General features: G+C 63.0%; 4 non-coding genes across 4 annotated transcripts; all 4 read left to right on the top strand.

The window, feature by feature from the left end:
• Nucleotides 1–3,564: 3,564 nt before the first annotated feature.
• Nucleotides 3,565–3,683, top strand: LOC142863908 (5S ribosomal RNA). Its single transcript, XR_012914573.1, has one exon. It is a non-coding gene; the product is annotated as a 5S ribosomal RNA (ribosomal RNA).
• A 3,761-nt stretch (nucleotides 3,684–7,444) lies between these two features.
• LOC142863907 (5S ribosomal RNA) lies at nucleotides 7,445–7,563 on the top strand. Its single transcript, XR_012914572.1, has one exon. It is a non-coding gene; the product is annotated as a 5S ribosomal RNA (ribosomal RNA).
• A 3,768-nt stretch (nucleotides 7,564–11,331) lies between these two features.
• LOC142863906 (5S ribosomal RNA) lies at nucleotides 11,332–11,450 on the top strand. Its single transcript, XR_012914571.1, has one exon. It is a non-coding gene; the product is annotated as a 5S ribosomal RNA (ribosomal RNA).
• A 3,765-nt stretch (nucleotides 11,451–15,215) lies between these two features.
• Nucleotides 15,216–15,334, top strand: LOC142863927 (5S ribosomal RNA). Its single transcript, XR_012914592.1, has one exon. It is a non-coding gene; the product is annotated as a 5S ribosomal RNA (ribosomal RNA).
• The last annotated feature ends 137 nt before the right edge of the window (nucleotides 15,335–15,471 follow it).

Below are 15,471 nucleotides of genomic sequence, written 5' to 3'. Positions count from 1 at the left end.
TCAGACCAAAGGTCTGCTCTGTGGGAACCGACACGCTGGAGGAAACCTTGAGAGTCTGAGAGGGGAGGGAGTTCCAGAAGAAGGCCAGGATGTCATTTTGAGGGAGTATGTGACCAGAACTCGTCCCGTTGCTTTTGGGGTTCTATGGGCTACACGCAGGAATCTTTGGTGGTGGCACCTGATGTTGGGGGATCCGGAGTCACACCCAGACCTGCTCCACAGGCCTCCTTTTACTTTTCTCTTCGGATTCATTATTTTTAAAAAGTGTCTCTTACCTCTATGATTGCAGTTTCTTTTCTCTCTCTCTTCAAGCAGATGATGGGAGTACAAGTATTCAGGTGACATGTGTTGCCCGTGCCGGCCTCCCCCCTGTGTTCTTTTTTTTTTTTTTTTTGAGACAGAGTCTCGTTTTGCTGCCCAGGCTAGAGTGAGTGCCATGGCGTCAGCCTAGCTCACAGCAACCTCAATCTCCGGGCTCAAGCAATCCTGCTGCCTCAGCCTCCCGAGTAGTTGGGACTACAGGCATGCACCACCACGCCCGGCTGTGTTTTTCTATATATATTAGTTGGCCAATTAATTTCTTTCTATTTTTAGTAGAGACGGGGTCTCGCTCTTGCTCAGGCTGGTTTCGAACTCCTGACCTGGAGCAATCCGCCCGCCTCGGCCTCCCAGAGAGCTAGGATTACAGGCGTGAGCCACCGCGCCCGGCCCCCCCCCCCCGTGTTCTTATTCATATACCTCTCATGTTGTTCCAGCGTATTGTGGGGGTACCAATGTTAAGGTCGGGTGCCTTGCCCTCTCCAAGCCTCCCCCCTCGGGTCAGAGCTTCAAGTGCGCCCATCCCCCAGTCGGTGCGCACCCACCCCATGCCTAATGGATGTGTATGCCCCTCCCCTCCCCCCACCCGCCCGACACCCACCCGATGAAGGTGACTCCTCTCTGTCCACTTAGGCGTCCATCCATTCGTACCAATTTGCTGGTGAGCGCGCTCACGTGGTGCTCGTGTGTCCATTCTTGGGATACCTGGCTTACTGGAACGGGTTCCAGCTCTGGCCAGGAGAACACGAGAGACGCCCTCTCACCGCTGCTCCTCACAGCCGAATGGCACTCCGTGGTGTCCACGCGCCACATTTTATTCATGCACTCCTGGATGGATGGGCACTCGGGTGGCTTCCACGTCTTTGCGATTGTGAATTGTGCCCTAACTGTCACCCTAACCCTTACCCAGCCCCCGTCTCCTCTGCCCCTGCCTGAGGCACTCCTCCCCGGCCAGGCCCGTCACTGTCCTGGGCCCCCGCCTGACCGGCTCCTCCCCGCCCGGCCTGTCACCGTCCTCTGCCCCTGCCTGACATGCTCCTTCCCGCCCGCCCGGCCTCTCACCGTCCTCGGCCCCTGCCTGACCGGCTCCTCCGTCGCCTGGGCCTTCCAAGGGCTTGGTGTGGACGCTGCTTCCAGGAAGCCCTCCAGAAACCCGGCAGCAGGGTGGCCGCAGCAGTCTCCAGCAGCCGTCCCTAAGTCGCGTGAGTGCGGGGGACGTGCCCCCGCTGTGCCGCGGGGGCCCAGCCTGGTGTCTTCCCTGAGGCCCTGCGGCTGCCGGCTGGGCTGCCGCTCCCCGCAAGGGGAGAGCCGCGGAGGTGGGGACCGCCTCCTGATGGGGACGTACACGCAGCTCTCCACGTCGGATTCCGGGGCTCTCTGTCCTGCCCGAAGGCCCAGCTGGCCTGCGGGTCCTTAGAGTGGCAAAAACATCCGAAAACTGAGATTGAGGGTCCGGTGGGTGTCTGCACTTTTGTGCTGGGCACCCCAGGGAGGCCCGGGGGCTGGCTGGACAACGTGGTCTGCTGGGCGGGGGGGTTGGAGGAGCAACTGATGCCCTTTGCACTTTGGGTAGCAAGAGTCTGAGGTGTCTCTGAGCCCTGTGCCCTGTGGGGGGGGGCCGGGGGGGAGGAGGAGGAGGAGGAGGAGGAGGAGGACGTGGGAAGGGCCAGGGCCTGCAGTCCTGTTCCCGGGGTGGCACGGCAAGTGGCTTCTTCCACAGGCTGCTTGGCCTGGGCTCCCTGCACCTGGGCCTTTGGAGGACCGGCCCTGTGCTTGCCAACACTTCCTGCAGGGACCCAGAGCTGGGAGGTGGCATCTCTCAGCCCTGGGTCGGGCAGAGCCCCAGCGGGCCATGCCCACAACCTCTCTCAGCACCGGTCCCCCAGAAGGCTCCTTTGGGACCAGGATTCTCTTGCGGTGACTCTTTAAGGTCTGGCCCCTGGATGGAGGGGCACCAGGAGTAGAGGAGCAGGAAGGGGAAGGGGGTGGCCATGCGAGGGGACACTTTGAGGCCGAGTCCCAGCTTCAGCCTGATCCTCCTGGGAACCCCGCTCTGAGACCAGGAGCCGGGCTTCGCATTCCCACAGCAGCCAGTCGTGGGCTGAGGACACCTGGGGCGTTGGGAACTCCCTGGCTTCTCCTTGGTTTAACGTCTAGAGCTGCTTGTGAATCGCGCCGCCACACACACCCGAGCGCAGGTGTCTTCCGCACAGACTGCGGGCCTCGCTCTTCTGAATGCCGCTAGCTCGCCACCCACCCACCCACGGGTGAACCTGGTCAGGGTGCTTTCTCTCAGGGGCAGACTCTTTTCCGGGCGGGCTACCGGTGTCTCTGTTTGCTCGTTTCTTTCTTCCATTTCGGGAAAGTCTTCCTTGCTGGGTGTGGAAATCTCCTATGCCTTCCCTCGCCTATTCTGTCAGCTTTCAAATTCTCTTTCAGTTGCCACCCTCACAGATGGATTAGGAAACTCTTTCCGGTGCACTCATTAGTGAAATGACCTCCAGGAAGCTGGAATCCAATATCTAATGGCCGATTTTTAGCGAGTCCACACGCCAGGGTGGTCGGGGTCCAATGCAGCCCCGGCCAGGCCCAGGCCCCTTGGACTGGGCCACAGGAGGACACGGAGGAGGGTCCCGGCCCCCACGAAGCGGTGCCGGCAGTTCTCCACGGGCTTGGGCGTTTTCCAGAGGTAGGAGATGGAGGGGACTGATTTCTTCAGCGCCCCCCAAACCACGCCACCCCACCCCACCCATGGGACACATCCCCAGAGAGAGACGCCCCATACACTGGCTGTGCCCCAGCCCTGGCCCGGGGGAATAGGCGGCAGCCCACCCACAGGGCGAGGGGGGGGCGCAGCTGAAAGGGGTTGTGGGGGAGGGCGGCCCCTGGCTGGGGTCAAAGGGCGAGCGTCCCGGGCGTGCGCAGTCAGCGGGAGGCAGCGACGCGCTGGGGGTGGGCAGCGGGTAGGTGAAGGAGGCCGGGCGAGGAGACGAGGGGGGCTGGGAGGGCTCCACCTTGGCGAGTCCAGCCGTGGAGGCGCATCTTGTGTGAGTGTGAGTGAGTGTGAGTGTGTGTGTGTGTATAGAGAGACAGCCCCCCGCCCCGCCCCGCCCCGCCCCGCCCATCACCCCCGTCCCTGCGAACTCAACCGGCCCGGCCCGGCGCGGGGCCTGGGGCGGGAGGCGGCGGCGGGGAAGCCCAGAGAGGCTCGGCTTCTCGAGCGGGGCAGGGGCGCCCTCCGCCGCCGTCTAGGGCCACACCACCCTGAACGCCCCCGATCTCGTCTGGTCTCGGAAGCTAAGCAGGGTCGGGCCTGGTTAGTACTTGGATGGGAGACCGCCTGGGAATACCGGGTGCCACAGGCTGCTGCTTTTTTTTTTTTTTGCCTCTTGTTCTGTCCCCTTTCTGGGAGCGCGGCGGCGGCCCGGGGTGGGGGTCACCCCCACCCTCAGCGCCCGCGCGGTGCCTGGCGCCCCAGCCCGCACCGTGGGGCCTCCTCTTGTCCCAAGCCGCGACACCGCCGCCACGCGGCAGCATGCGTGGCATCTGGACTGTCAGGTCTCAGACCAAAGGTCTGCTCTGTGGGAACCGACACGCTGGAGGAAACCTTGAGAGTCTGAGAGGGGAGGGAGTTCCAGAAGAAGGCCAGGATGTCATTTTGAGGGAGTATGTGACCAGAACTCGTCCCGTTGCTTTTGGGGTTCTATGGGCTACACGCAGGAATCTTTGGTGGTGGCACCTGATGTTGGGGGATCCGGAGTCACACCCAGACCTGCTCCACAGGCCTCCTTTTACTTTTCACTTCGGATTCATTATTTTTAAAAAGTGTCTCTTACCTCTATGATTGCAGTTTCTTTTCTCTCTCTCTTCAAGCAGATGATGGGAGTACAAGTATTCAGGTGACATGTGTTGCCCGTGCCCCCCTCCCCCCTGTGTTCTTTTTTTTTTTTTTTTTTGAGACAGAGTCTCGTTTTGCTGCCCAGGCTAGAGTGAGTGCCATGGCGTCAGCCTAGCTCACAGCAACCTCAATCTCCGGGCTCAAGCAATCCTGCTGCCTCAGCCTCCCGAGTAGTTGGGACTACAGGCATGCACCACCACGCCCGGCTGTGTTTTTCTATATATATTAGCTGGCCAATTAATTTCTTTCTATTTTTAGTAGAGACGGGGTCTCGCTCTTGCTCAGGCTGGTTTCGAACTCCTGACCTGGAGCAATCCGCCCGCCTCGGCCTCCCAGAGAGCTAGGATTACAGGCGTGAGCCACCGCGCCCGGCCCCCCCCCCTGTGTTCTTATTCATATACCTCTCATGTTGTTCCAGCGTATTGTGGGGGTACCAATGTTAAGGTCGGGTGCCTTGCCCTCTCCAAGCCTCCCCCCTCGGGTCAGAGCTTCAAGTGCGCCCATCCCCCAGTCGGTGCGCACCCACCCCATGCCTAATGGATGTGTATGCCCCTCCCCTCCCCCCACCCGCCCGACACCCACCCGATGAAGGTGACTCCTCTCTGTCCACTTAGGCGTCCATCCGTTCGTACCAATTTGCTGGTGAGCGCGCTCACGTGGTGCTCGTGTGTCCATTCTTGGGATACCTGGCTTACTGGAACGGGTTCCAGCTCTGGCCAGGAGAACACGAGAGACGCCCTCTCACCGCTGCTCCTCACAGCCGAATGGCACTCCGTGGTGTCCACGCGCCACATTTTATTCATGCACTCCTGGATGGATGGGCACTCGGGTGGCTTCCACGTCTTTGCGATTGTGAATTGTGCCCTAACTGTCACCCTAACCCTTACCCAGCCCCCGTCTCCTCTGCCCCTGCCTGAGGCACTCCTCCCCGGCCAGGCCCGTCACTGTCCTGGGCCCCCGCCTGACCGGCTCCTCCCCGCCCGGCCTGTCACCGTCCTCTGCCCCTGCCTGACATGCTCCTTCCCGCCCGCCCGGCCTCTCACCGTCCTCGGCCCCTGCCTGACCGGCTCCTCCGTCGCCTGGGCCTTCCAAGGGCTTGGTGTGGACGCTGCTTCCAGGAAGCCCTCCAGAAACCCGGCAGCAGGGTGGCCGCAGCAGTCTCCAGCAGCCGTCCCTAAGTCGCGTGAGTGCGGGGGACGTGCCCCCGCTGTGCCGCGGGGGCCCAGCCTGGTGTCTTCCCTGAGGCCCTGCGGCTGCCGGCTGGGCTGCCGCTCCCCGCAAGGGGAGAGCCGCGGAGGTGGGGACCGCCTCCTGATGGGGACGTACACGCAGCTCTCCACGTCGGATTCCGGGGCTCTCTGTCCTGCCCGAAGGCCCAGCTGGCCTGCGGGTCCTTAGAGTGGCAAAAACATCCGAAAACTGAGATTGAGGGTCCGGTGGGTGTCTGCACTTTTGTGCTGGGCACCCCAGGGAGGCCCGGGGGCTGGCTGGACAACGTGGTCTGCTGGGCGGGGGGGGGGGGTGGAGGAGCAACTGATGCCCTTTGCACTTTGGGTAGCAAGAGTCTGAGGTGTCTCTGAGCCCTGTGCCCTGTGGGGGGGGGCCGGGGGGGAGGAGGAGGAGGAGGAGGAGGAGGACGTGGGAAGGGCCGGGGCCTGCAGTCCTGTTCCCGGGGTGGCACGGCAAGTGGCTTCTTCCACAGGCTGCTTGGCCTGGGCTCCCTGCACCTGGGCCTTTGGAGGACCGGCCCTGTGCTTGCCAACACTTCCTGCAGGGACCCAGAGCTGGGAGGTGGCATCTCTCAGCCCTGGGTCGGGCAGAGCCCCAGCGGGCCATGCCCACAACCTCTCTCAGCACCGGTCCCCCAGAAGGCTCCTTTGGGACCAGGATTCTCTTGCGGTGACTCTTTAAGGTCTGGCCCCTGGATGGAGGGGCACCAGGAGTAGAGGAGCAGGAAGGGGAAGGGGGTGGCCATGCGAGGGGACACTTTGAGGCCGAGTCCCAGCTTCAGCCTGATCCTCCTGGGAACCCCGCTCTGAGACCAGGAGCCGGGCTTCGCATTCCCACAGCAGCCAGTCGTGGGCTGAGGACACCTGGGGCGTTGGGAACTCCCTGGCTTCTCCTTGGTTTAACGTCTAGAGCTGCTTGTGAATCGCGCCGCCACACACACCCGAGCGCAGGTGTCTTCCGCACAGACTGCGGGCCTCGCTCTTCTGAATGCCGCTAGCTCGCCACCCACCCACCCACGGGTGAACCTGGTCAGGGTGCTTTCTCTCAGGGGCAGACTCTTTTCCGGGCGGGCTACCGGTGTCTCTGTTTGCTCGTTTCTTTCTTCCATTTCGGGAAAGTCTTCCTTGCTGGGTGTGGAAATCTCCTATGCCTTCCCTCGCCTATTCTGTCAGCTTTCAAATTCTCTTTCAGTTGCCACCCTCACAGATGGATTAGGAAACTCTTTCCGGTGCACTCATTAGTGAAATGACCTCCAGGAAGCTGGAATCCAATATCTAATGGCCGATTTTTAGCGAGTCCACACGCCAGGGTGGTCGGGGTCCAATGCAGCCCCGGCCAGGCCCAGGCCCCTTGGACTGGGCCACAGGAGGACACGGAGGAGGGTCCCGGCCCCCACGAAGCGGTGCCGGCAGTTCTCCACGGGCTTGGGCGTTTTCCAGAGGTAGGAGATGGAGGGGACTGATTTCTTCAGCGCCCCCCAAACCACGCCACCCCACCCCACCCATGGGACACATCCCCAGAGAGAGACGCCCCATACACTGGCTGTGCCCCAGCCCTGGCCCGGGGGAATAGGCGGCAGCCCACCCACAGGGCGAGGGGGGGGCGCAGCTGAAAGGGGTTGTGGGGGAGGGCGGCCCCTGGCTGGGGTCAAAGGGCGAGCGTCCCGGGCGTGCGCAGTCAGCGGGAGGCAGCGACGCGCTGGGGGTGGGCAGCGGGTAGGTGAAGGAGGCCGGGCGAGGAGACGAGGGGGGCTGGGAGGGCTCCACCTTGGCGAGTCCAGCCGTGGAGGCGCATCTTGTGTGAGTGTGAGTGAGTGTGAGTGTGTGTGTGTGTATAGAGAGACAGCCCCCCGCCCCGCCCCGCCCCGCCCCGCCCATCACCCCCGTCCCTGCGAACTCAACCGGCCCGGCCCGGCGCGGGGCCTGGGGCGGGAGGCGGCGGCGGGGAAGCCCAGAGAGGCTCGGCTTCTCGAGCGGGGCAGGGGCGCCCTCCGCCGCCGTCTAGGGCCACACCACCCTGAACGCCCCCGATCTCGTCTGGTCTCGGAAGCTAAGCAGGGTCGGGCCTGGTTAGTACTTGGATGGGAGACCGCCTGGGAATACCGGGTGCCACAGGCTGCTGCTTTTTTTTTTTTTTTTTTTTTGCCTCTTGTTCTGTCCCCTTTCTGGGAGCGCGGCGGCGGCCCGGGGTGCGGGTCACCCCCACTCTCAGCGCCCGCGCGGTGCCTGGCGCCCCAGCCCGCACCGTGGGGCCTCCTCTTGTCCCAAGCCGCGACACCGCCGCCACGCGGCAGCATGCGTGGCATCTGGACTGTCAGGTCTCAGACCAAAGGTCTGCTCTGTGGGAACCGACACGCTGGAGGAAACCTTGAGAGTCTGAGAGGGGAGGGAGTTCCAGAAGAAGGCCAGGATGTCATTTTGAGGGAGTATGTGACCAGAACTCGTCCCGTTGCTTTTGGGGTTCTATGGGCTACACGCAGGAATCTTTGGTGGTGGCACCTGATGTTGGGGGATCCGGAGTCACACCCAGACCTGCTCCACAGGCCTCCTTTTACTTTTCTCTTCGGATTCATTATTTTTAAAAAGTGTCTCTTACCTCTATGATTGCAGTTTCTTTTCTCTCTCTCTTCAAGCAGATGATGGGAGTACAAGTATTCAGGTGACATGTGTTGCCCGTGCCGGCCTCCCCCCTGTGTTCTTTTTTTTTTTTTTTTTGAGACAGAGTCTCGTTTTGCTGCCCAGGCTAGAGTGAGTGCCATGGCGTCAGCCTAGCTCACAGCAACCTCAATCTCCGGGCTCAAGCAATCCTGCTGCCTCAGCCTCCCGAGTAGTTGGGACTACAGGCATGCACCACCACGCCCGGCTGTGTTTTTCTATATATATTAGTTGGCCAATTAATTTCTTTCTATTTTTAGTAGAGACGGGGTCTCGCTCTTGCTCAGGCTGGTTTCGAACTCCTGACCTGGAGCAATCCGCCCGCCTCGGCCTCCCAGAGAGCTAGGATTACAGGCGTGAGCCACCGCGCCCGGCCCCCCCCCCCCGTGTTCTTATTCATATACCTCTCATGTTGTTCCAGCGTATTGTGGGGGTACCAATGTTAAGGTCGGGTGCCTTGCCCTCTCCAAGCCTCCCCCCTCGGGTCAGAGCTTCAAGTGCGCCCATCCCCCAGTCGGTGCGCACCCACCCCATGCCTAATGGATGTGTATGCCCCTCCCCTCCCCCCACCCGCCCGACACCCACCCGATGAAGGTGACTCCTCTCTGTCCACTTAGGCGTCCATCCGTTCGTACCAATTTGCTGGTGAGCGCGCTCACGTGGTGCTCGTGTGTCCATTCTTGGGATACCTGGCTTACTGGAACGGGTTCCAGCTCTGGCCAGGAGAACACGAGAGACGCCCTCTCACCGCTGCTCCTCACAGCCGAATGGCACTCCGTGGTGTCCACGCGCCACATTTTATTCATGCACTCCTGGATGGATGGGCACTCGGGTGGCTTCCACGTCTTTGCGATTGTGAATTGTGCCCTAACTGTCACCCTAACCCTTACCCAGCCCCCGTCTCCTCTGCCCCTGCCTGAGGCACTCCTCCCCGGCCAGGCCCGTCACTGTCCTGGGCCCCCGCCTGACCGGCTCCTCCCCGCCCGGCCTGTCACCGTCCTCTGCCCCTGCCTGACATGCTCCTTCCCGCCCGCCCGGCCTCTCACCGTCCTCGGCCCCTGCCTGACCGGCTCCTCCGTCGCCTGGGCCTTCCAAGGGCTTGGTGTGGACGCTGCTTCCAGGAAGCCCTCCAGAAACCCGGCAGCAGGGTGGCCGCAGCAGTCTCCAGCAGCCGTCCCTAAGTCGCGTGAGTGCGGGGGACGTGCCCCCGCTGTGCCGCGGGGGCCCAGCCTGGTGTCTTCCCTGAGGCCCTGCGGCTGCCGGCTGGGCTGCCGCTCCCCGCAAGGGGAGAGCCGCGGAGGTGGGGACCGCCTCCTGATGGGGACGTACACGCAGCTCTCCACGTCGGATTCCGGGGCTCTCTGTCCTGCCCGAAGGCCCAGCTGGCCTGCGGGTCCTTAGAGTGGCAAAAACATCCGAAAACTGAGATTGAGGGTCCGGTGGGTGTCTGCACTTTTGTGCTGGGCACCCCAGGGAGGCCCGGGGGCTGGCTGGACAACGTGGTCTGCTGGGCGGGGGGGGGGGGTGGAGGAGCAACTGATGCCCTTTGCACTTTGGGTAGCAAGAGTCTGAGGTGTCTCTGAGCCCTGTGCCCTGTGGGGGGGGGCCGGGGGGGAGGAGGAGGAGGAGGAGGAGGAGGACGTGGGAAGGGCCGGGGCCTGCAGTCCTGTTCCCGGGGTGGCACGGCAAGTGGCTTCTTCCACAGGCTGCTTGGCCTGGGCTCCCTGCACCTGGGCCTTTGGAGGACCGGCCCTGTGCTTGCCAACACTTCCTGCAGGGACCCAGAGCTGGGAGGTGGCATCTCTCAGCCCTGGGTCGGGCAGAGCCCCAGCGGGCCATGCCCACAACCTCTCTCAGCACCGGTCCCCCAGAAGGCTCCTTTGGGACCAGGATTCTCTTGCGGTGACTCTTTAAGGTCTGGCCCCTGGATGGAGGGGCACCAGGAGTAGAGGAGCAGGAAGGGGAAGGGGGTGGCCATGCGAGGGGACACTTTGAGGCCGAGTCCCAGCTTCAGCCTGATCCTCCTGGGAACCCCGCTCTGAGACCAGGAGCCGGGCTTCGCATTCCCACAGCAGCCAGTCGTGGGCTGAGGACACCTGGGGCGTTGGGAACTCCCTGGCTTCTCCTTGGTTTAACGTCTAGAGCTGCTTGTGAATCGCGCCGCCACACACACCCGAGCGCAGGTGTCTTCCGCACAGACTGCGGGCCTCGCTCTTCTGAATGCCGCTAGCTCGCCACCCACCCACCCACGGGTGAACCTGGTCAGGGTGCTTTCTCTCAGGGGCAGACTCTTTTCCGGGCGGGCTACCGGTGTCTCTGTTTGCTCGTTTCTTTCTTCCATTTCGGGAAAGTCTTCCTTGCTGGGTGTGGAAATCTCCTATGCCTTCCCTCGCCTATTCTGTCAGCTTTCAAATTCTCTTTCAGTTGCCACCCTCACAGATGGATTAGGAAACTCTTTCCGGTGCACTCATTAGTGAAATGACCTCCAGGAAGCTGGAATCCAATATCTAATGGCCGATTTTTAGCGAGTCCACACGCCAGGGTGGTCGGGGTCCAATGCAGCCCCGGCCAGGCCCAGGCCCCTTGGACTGGGCCACAGGAGGACACGGAGGAGGGTCCCGGCCCCCACGAAGCGGTGCCGGCAGTTCTCCACGGGCTTGGGCGTTTTCCAGAGGTAGGAGATGGAGGGGACTGATTTCTTCAGCGCCCCCCAAACCACGCCACCCCACCCCACCCATGGGACACATCCCCAGAGAGAGACGCCCCATACACTGGCTGTGCCCCAGCCCTGGCCCGGGGGAATAGGCGGCAGCCCACCCACAGGGCGAGGGGGGGGCGCAGCTGAAAGGGGTTGTGGGGGAGGGCGGCCCCTGGCTGGGGTCAAAGGGCGAGCGTCCCGCGCGTGCGCAGTCAGCGGGAGGCAGCGACGCGCTGGGGGTGGGCAGCGGGTAGGTGAAGGAGGCCGGGCGAGGAGACGAGGGGGGCTGGGAGGGCTCCACCTTGGCGAGTCCAGCCGTGGAGGCGCATCTTGTGTGAGTGTGAGTGAGTGTGAGTGTGTGTGTGTGTATAGAGAGACAGCCCCCCGCCCCGCCCCGCCCCGCCCCGCCCATCACCCCCGTCCCTGCGAACTCAACCGGCCCGGCCCGGCGCGGGGCCTGGGGCGGGAGGCGGCGGCGGGGAAGCCCAGAGAGGCTCGGCTTCTCGAGCGGGGCAGGGGCGCCCTCCGCCGCCGTCTAGGGCCACACCACCCTGAACGCCCCCGATCTCGTCTGGTCTCGGAAGCTAAGCAGGGTCGGGCCTGGTTAGTACTTGGATGGGAGACCGCCTGGGAATACCGGGTGCCACAGGCTGCTGCTTTTTTTTTTTTTTTTTTTTTGCCTCTTGTTCTGTCCCCTTTCTGGGAGCGCGGCGGCGGCCCGGGGTGCGGGTCACCCCCACTCTCAGCGCCCGCGCGGTGCCTGGCGCCCCAGCCCGCACCGTGGGGCCTCCTCTTGTCCCAAGCCGCGACACCGCCGCCACGCGGCAGCATGCGTGGCATCTGGACTGTCAGGTCTCAGACCAAAGGTCTGCTCTGTGGGAACCGACACGCTGGAGGAAACCTTGAGAGTCTGAGAGGGGAGGGAGTTCCAGAAGAAGGCCAGGATGTCATTTTGAGGGAGTATGTGACCAGAACTCGTCCCGTTGCTTTTGGGGTTCTATGGGCTACACGCAGGAATCTTTGGTGGTGGCACCTGATGTTGGGGGATCCGGAGTCACACCCAGACCTGCTCCACAGGCCTCCTTTTACTTTTCTCTTCGGATTCATTATTTTTAAAAAGTGTCTCTTACCTCTATGATTGCAGTTTCTTTTCTCTCTCTCTTCAAGCAGATGATGGGAGTACAAGTATTCAGGTGACATGTGTTGCCCGTGCCGGCCTCCCCCCTGTGTTCTTTTTTTTTTTTTTTTTGAGACAGAGTCTCGTTTTGCTGCCCAGGCTAGAGTGAGTGCCATGGCGTCAGCCTAGCTCACAGCAACCTCAATCTCCGGGCTCAAGCAATCCTGCTGCCTCAGCCTCCCGAGTAGTTGGGACTACAGGCATGCACCACCACGCCCGGCTGTGTTTTTCTATATATATTAGTTGGCCAATTAATTTCTTTCTATTTTTAGTAGAGACGGGGTCTCGCTCTTGCTCAGGCTGGTTTCGAACTCCTGACCTGGAGCAATCCGCCCGCCTCGGCCTCCCAGAGAGCTAGGATTACAGGCGTGAGCCACCGCGCCCGGCCCCCCCCCCGTGTTCTTATTCATATACCTCTCATGTTGTTCCAGCGTATTGTGGGGGTACCAATGTTAAGGTCGGGTGCCTTGCCCTCTCCAAGCCTCCCCCCTCGGGTCAGAGCTTCAAGTGCGCCCATCCCCCAGTCGGTGCGCACCCACCCCATGCCTAATGGATGTGTATGCCCCTCCCCTCCCCCCACCCGCCCGACACCCACCCGATGAAGGTGACTCCTCTCTGTCCACTTAGGCGTCCATCCGTTCGTACCAATTTGCTGGTGAGCGCGCTCACGTGGTGCTCGTGTGTCCATTCTTGGGATACCTGGCTTACTGGAACGGGTTCCAGCTCTGGCCAGGAGAACACGAGAGACGCCCTCTCACCGCTGCTCCTCACAGCCGAATGGCACTCCGTGGTGTCCACGCGCCACATTTTATTCATGCACTCCTGGATGGATGGGCACTCGGGTGGCTTCCACGTCTTTGCGATTGTGAATTGTGCCCTAACTGTCACCCTAACCCTTACCCAGCCCCCGTCTCCTCTGCCCCTGCCTGAGGCACTCCTCCCCGGCCAGGCCCGTCACTGTCCTGGGCCCCCGCCTGACCGGCTCCTCCCCGCCCGGCCTGTCACCGTCCTCTGCCCCTGCCTGACATGCTCCTTCCCGCCCGCCCGGCCTCTCACCGTCCTCGGCCCCTGCCTGACCGGCTCCTCCGTCGCCTGGGCCTTCCAAGGGCTTGGTGTGGACGCTGCTTCCAGGAAGCCCTCCAGAAACCCGGCAGCAGGGTGGCCGCAGCAGTCTCCAGCAGCCGTCCCTAAGTCGCGTGAGTGCGGGGGACGTGCCCCCGCTGTGCCGCGGGGGCCCAGCCTGGTGTCTTCCCTGAGGCCCTGCGGCTGCCGGCTGGGCTGCCGCTCCCCGCAAGGGGAGAGCCGCGGAGGTGGGGACCGCCTCCTGATGGGGACGTACACGCAGCTCTCCACGTCGGATTCCGGGGCTCTCTGTCCTGCCCGAAGGCCCAGCTGGCCTGCGGGTCCTTAGAGTGGCAAAAACATCCGAAAACTGAGATTGAGGGTCCGGTGGGTGTCTGCACTTTTGTGCTGGGCACCCCAGGGAGGCCCGGGGGCTGGCTGGACAACGTGGTCTGCTGGGCGGGGGGGTTGGAGGAGCAACTGATGCCCTTTGCACTTTGGGTAGCAAGAGTCTGAGGTGTCTCTGAGCCCTGTGCCCTGTGGGGGGGGGCCGGGGGGGAGGAGGAGGAGGAGGAGGAGGAGGAGGACGTGGGAAGGGCCAGGGCCTGCAGTCCTGTTCCCGGGGTGGCACGGCAAGTGGCTTCTTCCACAGGCTGCTTGGCCTGGGCTCCCTGCACCTGGGCCTTTGGAGGACCGGCCCTGTGCTTGCCAACACTTCCTGCAGGGACCCAGAGCTGGGAGGTGGCATCTCTCAGCCCTGGGTCGGGCAGAGCCCCAGCGGGCCATGCCCACAACCTCTCTCAGCACCGGTCCCCCAGAAGGCTCCTTTGGGACCAGGATTCTCTTGCGGTGACTCTTTAAGGTCTGGCCCCTGGATGGAGGGGCACCAGGAGTAGAGGAGCAGGAAGGGGAAGGGGGTGGCCATGCGAGGGGACACTTTGAGGCCGAGTCCCAGCTTCAGCCTGATCCTCCTGGGAACCCCGCTCTGAGACCAGGAGCCGGGCTTCGCATTCCCACAGCAGCCAGTCGTGGGCTGAGGACACCTGGGGCGTTGGGAACTCCCTGGCTTCTCCTTGGTTTAACGTCTAGAGCTGCTTGTGAATCGCGCCGCCACACACACCCGAGCGCAGGTGTCTTCCGCACAGACTGCGGGCCTCGCTCTTCTGAATGCCGCTAGCTCGCCACCCACCCACCCACGGGTGAACCTGGTCAGGGTGCTTTCTCTCAGGGGCAGACTCTTTTCCGGGCGGGCTACCGGTGTCTCTGTTTGCTCGTTTCTTTCTTCCATTTCGGGAAAGTCTTCCTTGCTGGGTGTGGAAATCTCCTATGCCTTCCCTCGCCTATTCTGTCAGCTTTCAAATTCTCTTTCAGTTGCCACCCTCACAGATGGATTAGGAAACTCTTTCCGGTGCACTCATTAGTGAAATGACCTCCAGGAAGCTGGAATCCAATATCTAATGGCCGATTTTTAGCGAGTCCACACGCCAGGGTGGTCGGGGTCCAATGCAGCCCCGGCCAGGCCCAGGCCCCTTGGACTGGGCCACAGGAGGACACGGAGGAGGGTCCCGGCCCCCACGAAGCGGTGCCGGCAGTTCTCCACGGGCTTGGGCGTTTTCCAGAGGTAGGAGATGGAGGGGACTGATTTCTTCAGCGCCCCCCAAACCACGCCACCCCACCCCACCCATGGGACACATCCCCAGAGAGAGACGCCCCATACACTGGCTGTGCCCCAGCCCTGGCCCGGGGGAATAGGCGGCAGCCCACCCACAGGGCGAGGGGGGGGCGCAGCTGAAAGGGGTTGTGGGGGAGGGCGGCCCCTGGCTGGGGTCAAAGGGCGAGCGTCCCGCGCGTGCGCAGTCAGCGGGAGGCAGCGACGCGCTGGGGGTGGGCAGCGGGTAGGTGAAGGAGGCCGGGCGAGGAGACGAGGGGGGCTGGGAGGGCTCCACCTTGGCGAGTCCAGCCGTGGAGGCGCATCTTGTGTGAGTGTGAGTGAGTGTGAGTGTGTGTGTGTGTATAGAGAGACAGCCCCCCGCCCCGCCCCGCCCCGCCCCGCCCATCACCCCCGTCCCTGCGAACTCAACCGGCCCGGCCCGGCGCGGGGCCTGGGGCGGGAGGCGGCGGCGGGGAAGCCCAGAGAGGCTCGGCTTCTCGAGCGGGGCAGGGGCGCCCTCCGCCGCCGTCTAGGGCCACACCACCCTGAACGCCCCCGATCTCGTCTGGTCTCGGAAGCTAAGCAGGGTCGGGCCTGGTTAGTACTTGGATGGGAGACCCCCTGGGAATACCGGGTGCCACAGGCTGCTGCTTTTTTTTTTTTTTTTTTTTTTGCCTCTTGTTCTGTCCCCTTTCTGGGAGCGCGGCGGCGGCCCGGGGTGCGGGTCACCCCCACTCTCAGCGCCCGCGCGGTGCCTGGCGCCCCAGCCCGCACCGTGGGGCC

The sequence above is a fragment of the Microcebus murinus genome, chromosome 23 (genome assembly GCF_040939455.1).
Source record: "Microcebus murinus isolate Inina chromosome 23, M.murinus_Inina_mat1.0, whole genome shotgun sequence".
Taxonomy (NCBI): Eukaryota; Metazoa; Chordata; class Mammalia; order Primates; family Cheirogaleidae; genus Microcebus; species Microcebus murinus.
Note: the sequence above shows the minus strand (reverse complement) of the source record. Positions and strands in the feature narration are given on the sequence as shown.